This window comes from Zea mays, chromosome 9, assembly GCF_902167145.1.
Source record: "Zea mays cultivar B73 chromosome 9, Zm-B73-REFERENCE-NAM-5.0, whole genome shotgun sequence".
NCBI lineage: Eukaryota > Viridiplantae > Streptophyta > Magnoliopsida > Poales > Poaceae > Zea > Zea mays.
In genome coordinates, this window is record NC_050104.1 from 154,915,146 (window position 1) to 154,922,939 (window position 7,794).

Consider the following 7,794-nt stretch of genomic DNA (forward strand, 5'->3'; position numbering starts at 1 on the left):
AGTGCCATTACAAACGGAACTCCGGTTCCCCCTCCGTAGGTACGAACAACCCCACTCCATGGGGAAGGCCTGCGGAGCAACAGAAGACTGACGAGCGGCTCGCCGCCGCCCGCTCTGACTACGACGACGACGACTCCCGCTCCGGATGGCCGAGCCGCAGCAGTGCAGGCCTCAGGGTGGGCGCTGCTGCAATCTTGCCCTCGCCCACGCCGACGCTCGAGGGGCGAGGACAAGTACGAAGAGCCGGAGGCCCGGGGCGCGGATGGTGGTGGTGATCCCGTCGGCGACGGGGACTTCTCGAGCCGCCTCCGCCTCGGCGCTGATGGCGGGGGCCACCAGCCCCCCGGCAGATCCCCACTCGAATCCTCCCAGACGAGTGGGGCACCTGCCTCTGCGCGAGGGCGCCATCCCGGTGCAAAAGCAGGGCCACCCCAGAACACGAACGCCACCCTAGCAGCGCGCGACATCGTGGGTGGTCCTCCCGTGCACACGGCGCGGCAGCCACCCTCCGGCAGGGGGGGCCGCCGGGAGCCAAGCCGACGACTCCGACACGCTGGAGGTGACGACGCCCGCCGTCGATCAGCCCCACGTTGGCTAAGTCTGCGCCACCTGCGGGGCCAGTGAGCGCCCTCTCCCTCGAACACCGCGGGAAGGGGTGACCCTCGAACCTGCGTGGGAGGTAGAGCGCCGGCTCATCCCGGCCCCCACCCCAGCGAGGATGATGAACATCCTTGAAGCTGAGGGTGGGACCAAGATCGCAGCCCGGCTTGCTTCTCCCCACCCAGGAACTGGCGGTCACCGTCTTGGGTGACCACCAGCGGGGGGAAGCAACCGGGTTGCATGATGAAAATCCTTGAAGCCGAACGATGGCTGAAAGGTACCAACTCCCACGGAGTTGCGTCCCTCCAGCGAGGAGGCGGAAAGACGGCGGATACCCCCCATCCGGGGGCTTGGAAGATGGAAAGACACGACGCATAAGGGAGGAAGAAGACATGGTTGCCTTCCGAAAGGGGTCGCCCTCCTTTTAAAGGCAACTCTCCCTACGTGCGCCCCCAAACGCCACGGGCTGGGTCTTCTCCAACACGCTCCAAGGCCCTCCCCTACGGCTCGGGGGCTGGGTCCCGCATGTCATGCAAACCGGCTCAGAGCAGAAGAAGCCGAACCGCCGCGCGCGGTGCACGCGACCGCCCAGCGGTTACAAGCGACCCCCCACTTTTGCCCAGACGAACGGGCGGAAGGGGCGGGCAGCCATGCAGGCGGCATGCAACCGCGCCAGGTGGACGCGCTTCTCCGACTTCTGACACGCCAGCTTGGAGGCCCAGGCCCACGCGTCACGCAACCAGCGCGCCAGTTGCTGCATGCAAGCAACCGCACCACCACTTGCACCACCGTCGCACCTCTTCGGTTGCGGAACCTATGCCGCGACTCGAGGCGACCCAGCGCACGACCCAGCAGCGCCAGCCTGGCGCGACGGTCAATGCGGCCGAAAGTGGGCCGGCAGTAATGACGGTGGCAGGCGGGCGGGAGCAGCGGTCACGTCGTCAGCCAGGCTCACGTCCCATCCAGGGACAGCAAGAGAGCCTCCTCCCACGGCGTGAAGACGGTGCGCCCGTGATCCGTTCCTCGAACGGCTCACGCACGCGCAACGACCACCCCGCCAACCACTCGCCCCGTCGCATTAACTTCGCGGCGGGACAGGCGGCGCCTCTGGCAGGAGCGGCGGGCGACGCTTCGCCTTCGCCGTAATTACCGCGCCAAAAAAGGTACGCCACGTCGTTCGATTTCGTATCCTTTTCCTTTTTTCCTCTTTCTCTATCTCTTGCAACAGGGACCGGGAAAGGGGGATACCCCGAAAAGGATCCTTCTCTGCGAAGGAACCGGGCTCCGAGCCCCCCCTACTGATCAGAGGTTCGAAGGCTGGCCCTCCGAAGGGTTCAACAGTCGCCTCAGATCGCGTGGGCCCGACACCCACTACTGGTCAGGGGTTCGAAGGCCGGCCCCCCGAAGGGCTCCATGGCCGCCTCAGGCTACTCGGGCTCCGCGCCCATTACTGATCAGGGGTTCGAAGGCTGGCCCCCGAAGGGTTCACAGTCGCCTCAGACACCGAGCGAGGGATGACCAGGGGTACGTTCGATACATAACCGAGGCTCGGGCTGCGCTCCCGAGGTACCCTAGGACATTTCCGAGACCAGCGGGAACGATCTTGTAACGGAATCCCATCGGAGGGAGGCATCGAGCCCTCGGACCCCGTCGCCAGGGGACCGGGTCCGGCAGATCACCCGCAGGTACTTTTGGGCGTGCCTCTGGGCCCCTAGCCGACCCCCAACGAACGGGGCACGGACGTCCACTCGGATCACCCGCTTGCAGCTCACCGGAGACACCATGTTCGGTGCCCATCGAGGGTAACATGGTGCTCTCCCCCCCTCCTCCTTGCGGAAAGGCGACGCAGGGGCGTATGTAAAAAAGCCGAGTCTGTCCCTGATCGTCCTCTCGCCCTGTGCGGAGGCTCGGGGGCTGCTCTCGCAAGCCCGGCTCCGGCCAGACCGTTGACAGCGTCAACATACCAGCCCGAGAGCTTGGGCCCCGACCGTGCACCCGGGCTACGGCCAGTTCGCATGAGGGAACAACCAGACCAGTCGAAGCATTACGCAAGGCATTAAGACCTCGAAGGAGTGAAACCACTCCTCCGAGGCCTCGGGGGCTACACCCGGCGGGTGCGCTCGCGCGCACCCACCGGAACAAAATGCAACCGAGAAAGGCTGGTCCCCTTGCAAAAAAGTGCGACGAAAGCCTCCAAGCGAGTGCTAACACTCCCTTCGAGGCTCGGGGGCTACTGTCGGGGACCATAATTAGGGGTACCCTCAAGACGCCTAATTCTCAGCTGGTAACCCCCATCAGCATAAAGCTGCAGAGGCCTGATGGGTGCGATTAAGTCAGGGATCAGTCCATACGAGTGACTCAATCACGCTTCGCCCGAGCCTAGCCTCGGCCAAGGGCAGCCGACCTCGAGGGACTTCCGTCTCGCCCGAGGCCCCCCTTTTTACGGCGGACGCATCTCCGGCTCGCCCGAGGCCTTGGCTTCGCTGAGAAGCAACCCTGACCAAATCGCCGCACCGACTGACCGAGTTGCAGGAGCATTTAACACAAAGGTGGCCTGACACCTTTATCCTGATGCCCCCCCCCCCCCCCCCCCCCCCGGCAGAGCCGAAGTGACCGCCGTCACTCCGCCGCACCACTGACCGGTCTGACAGAAGGACAGCGCCGCCTGCGCCACTCCGACTGTAGTGCCACTCAACAGAGTGAGTCTGACAGACAGTCAGGCCTTGCCAAAGGCGCCATAGGAAGCTCCGCTCCGCCCGACCCAGGGCTCGGACTCGGGCTCAGCCCCGGAAGACGACGAACTCCGCTCCGCCCGACCCCAGGGCTCGGACTCGGGCTAAGACCCGGAAGACGGCGAACTCCGCTCCGCCCGACCCAGGGCTCGGACTCGGGCTAAGACCCGGAAGACGACGAACTCCGCTTCGCCCGACCCCAGGGCTCGGACTCGGGCTCAGACCCGGAAGACGACGAACTCCGCTCCGCCCGACCCCAGGGCTTGGACTCGGGCTAAGACCCGGAAGACGGCGAACTCCGCTCCGCCTGACCCTAGGGCTCGGACTCGGGCTAAGACCCGGAAGACGACGAACTCCGCTTCGCCCGACCCCAGGGCTCGGACTCCGCCCGGGCCTCTGCCGAACGATCTCCGCCTCGCCCGACCCGGGGGCTCGGGCTCGGCCTCGGCCACGGAAGACAGACTCGACCCCGGCTTCGGAGGAGCCCCCACGTCGCCCGACCTAGGGCACATGCCTGCCACGTCAACAGGAAGCGCCATCATCATCCTACCCCGAGCCGACTCGGGTCATGGATAACAAGACCGGTGTCCCATCTGGCTAGCTCCGCTAGATGGGCAATGATGGCGCCCCACAAGCTCTGTGATGACGGCGGCTCTCAGCTCTCTTACGGAAGCAGGTGGACGTCAGCAAGGACTCGACCGCTCCGATAGCTGTCCCTCCGCCAGGCTCCGTTGCTCCTCCGACAGCCACGACATCACGCCAGCAGGGTGCCAAGATCTCTCCGGCTGCCACATTGGCATGTACTTAGGGCGCTAGCTCTCCCTCCGCTAGACACGTAGCACTCTGCTACACCCCCATTGTACACCTGGATCCTCTCCTTACGCCTATAAAAGGAAGGACCAGGTCCTTCTTAGAGAAGGTTGGCCGCGCGGGACGAGGACGGGACAGGCGCTCTCTTAGGGCCGCTCGCTTCCCTCACCCGCGTGGACGCTTGTAACCCCCCTACTGCAAGCGCACCCGACCAGGGCGCGGGACGAACACGAAGGCCGCGGGATCTCCACCTCTCTCACGCCCGTCTCCGGCCACCTCGCTTCTCCCCCCTTCGCGCTCGCCCACGCGCTCGACCCATCTGGGCTGGGGCACGCGGCACACTCACTCGTCGGCTCGGGGACCCCCCGGTCTCGAAACGCCGACAGTTTCTATTTTTATACAGATCCAAAAATTATGGCAAAATCGTGAGAGTTTCCATTGCATGCGCGCAAATTAAGAATAGCATAAATCTAGGAATTGTCTTTCCAATGTGCATGCAGTAAACTGATATACGAACCCTGTGTTAAAGCATAAAATCATACAGTTTTTAGCGTAAATAATACATGTGGTAGGCATAAAACACAATAAACGAAAAGAAAAATGCGCCGGATCGGAGGATGTCACACGCGATCATCGCTGCGCGCATCTCGCCCCTTCCGTGACGTCGCTCGCTCGAACATCGCGCCTCATGCGTCGCCGTCGCTAATCGCACGTCGACGGGCGTCGCTTGCTCGTCGGCCTTGGAAGTGCCGCCTCCTCGGGGCTTCGGGGACGCCGCCGCTTGCCCGCACAAGGGCCTCGCTGCGGATCGAGGAACCTCCGCCACCGCGCGTCGAGGATCGAGGAACCTCCGCCACCGCGCGTCGAGGTAATGGAGTTGCGGCCACCGGCCTGGGATCCGTCGTCGCCGCTTGCCCGCTCAAGGGCCTCGCTGCGGATCGAGGAACCTCCGCCACCGCGCGTCGAGGTAATGGAGTTGCGGCCACCGGCCTGGGATCCGTCGTCGCCGCACAAGGGCGCTGCCACCGCTCGCCTTCTAGATCGGGGGCCGCCACCGCCGGCCTGGGAACCGCCGCCACCGCATGTCGAGGTCGGGGAGCCACGACCACCGCAGCCACTGGCCGGGGTCCGCCGCGCGCGCGCTATCGGGCAACCGCCGTCGCTAATGAATCGAGATGAGGCATGAAAAATTGAACCCTAGCACTCCGGGTCCTATTTTATAGATGTCTGGATGTGGTCCGGCTCGACCGGATTGCACTGTCTGGCCCGGGCTTCCTTTAGTTATTGGAAGCCCAGGGCTCCTAATATACAATCTATATATATATATATATATATATATATATATATATATATATATATATATATATATATATATATATATATAAACTGCGTTCATATATTACTTAATGAATATATTATTAATCTAAAACGAACTATATTTTTAAACGGAAAAATTACTTTCTTTGACTTATTACCAAAAGCGGAGTTTTAACCCATGATAATTTGTTGTTGAATACTAAAAGTGGTCGGACGGTCCGACGCTAGATCCCAGACGGTTTGTGCCTCCGAGATTATATAAATATGGGCGAGAGTACTTATCTCATGTGTGATTATCGTAACCTATCCATGTGGATATTGGATCTCGCATAGGAACAGATTCAGACCTACTTCCCTATAAATATAAAGGGGTACGACCGATTGAGAACCTCGAACACATTTCAATTGAAAAATCTACTTTATTTACCTTTCTTTATTATTTGTACCCTAGAAGTAGATGTAATGTAGTTCTAGTTGTATCTTTCCGCATATATCTAGATTCACCACTATTCGAATCTATGTCGTCTAGATCTGTCTTAAATGTCCTAGCGATCCAAGACGACCTTAGGGTCTTGCCCCTCACTTTATTGACTCAAGATCTCTATATCATTTGGGAACGACCCCAGTGAACTGCCGATCAGAGCACTCAAAGATCTCTCCCCAATAGGCGAGATCTTGGTTTCAATGAGGAGCAAGACAACTCTACCCCTTTGTATCAAAAAACTTTCAATTCAACCATTGAATTGATAGGGTTCTGCCAAGCAAACTAATCAAAGTTTGAACCATTAAATTGGTAGGGTTGTGCCAAGCCCAAACAATAGTGCAACACTAGGGCGACACTAGAATCTTAGTAGCAAGCTACTTATTAGATTCTCCCTATAAAAAATAGATTTAATATCATTGTGGGCACGTAGCCCACATATCAGATATTAAACTGATAAGAACAGATACTACACTTGATCTTAGCCAAAAGGCCGAGAAAGGTATGAGTTTTGCTGTTGTGGTGCTCCCTGTTTTGTGGACGCCTCACAAGCCACATGTCTGTCACCCAACGATGTGGTACTAACCAATGTTGGTTAGCTGGTGTTTATATACCTAACTAAGGCTCGTTAGCCAAAAAAAAAAAAGAAAGAAAGGCCGTGTTCTGACGCCAGGCTTCGCAACCGGCCCATTAAAAATTAGCTTGGCCTCGGCTTCCGGCACAGCCCAAGGAGAAGCCAGTCGGATTTGTCCGGGAAAGGCACGTGTCAGTTCTAGCCACATCAGCTTCAGCCATGCGAGCTAAACGAGCATGGAACGAATCGGAGATGCGACCGTACGAGTCTACGTATTCTGGTCATGTGTTTGATCACAGCACACATGCCTCTGTCTATATTCCGTAAGCATGTAGCAAATTGCACTATTGCAGTATACGTACGACAGCCACACGGACACTAGATATATGCGAATATGAGGAGTCCGATTACATGCAATTAAAATAACTACTAATTAAGATGTGTTTGAATGCACTAGAGTCTAGAACTAATAATTAGTCGGCTAAAAAATTGTTAGTAAAATTAGCTATCTAACAAATAGTTAGCTAACTATTAGTTAATTTGCTAAAATTAGTTAATAGCTAAAATATTAGCTAGGTTGTTTATATATCTTTAGCTAATTTTAGGATCAGTTTGGGAGGCCTCTCGCTACTTCGAATATGGCTCCGGCTTCTTGAAAGAGGCAGTGTATTTTAGTAAAATCGTTTATATTTTTTGATTTTGTGTATGAGACAAAAGATTACGGTGAAAAAATATTTTATGGAATAATAGTACAACAAAAATATGTTATGGTGAAAAATAATTCATAGAATATTTGCTAGAGTTGAAACTGCATTCAGACTACTTGCTAACTATATTCACTACAGTAAACGGAGAAACGTCCGACGGCCCCCTTACCTCCGACGGCCTCCTACAGGACCGTCGGACATAAGGTTAGGTCCGACGGCCGCAACCGGCTCTCGGAAATAGCCCTCATGTCCGACGGCCTGCGCTTATGTCCGACGGCCCTATAGGAGGCCGTCGGACATAACCTTATGTCCGACGGCCCTATACCTAGCCGTCGGACATAAGCCTTTTTAACGCGCGGGTCCGACCCGCGCGGCTTTCATTTCACCGCGTCGGTTTCAGCCGCCACCGTCCGCTCGGTCGCCGCCACGCCGTCGCCGCCCGTGCTCCGCCGCCCGCCACGCCGTCGCCACGCCACGCCGTCGTCGTCGCCGCCCGTGCTCCGCCGCCCGTGCTCCCACCGCCGCCGCCCGTGCTCCGGCCACCGTCCCGAGCTCCGCCCCGTGCTCCGGCCG

At 58.0% G+C, this 7,794-nt stretch overlaps 1 non-coding gene across 1 annotated transcript; it reads right to left on the reverse strand.

Moving 5' to 3' along the window:
- Positions 1–6,253: 6,253 nt before the first annotated feature.
- On the reverse strand, positions 6,254–6,446 carry LOC111590183 (U2 spliceosomal RNA). Its single transcript, XR_004852904.1, has one exon. It is a non-coding gene; the product is annotated as a U2 spliceosomal RNA (small nuclear RNA).
- Between the last annotated feature and the right edge of the window lie 1,348 nt (positions 6,447–7,794).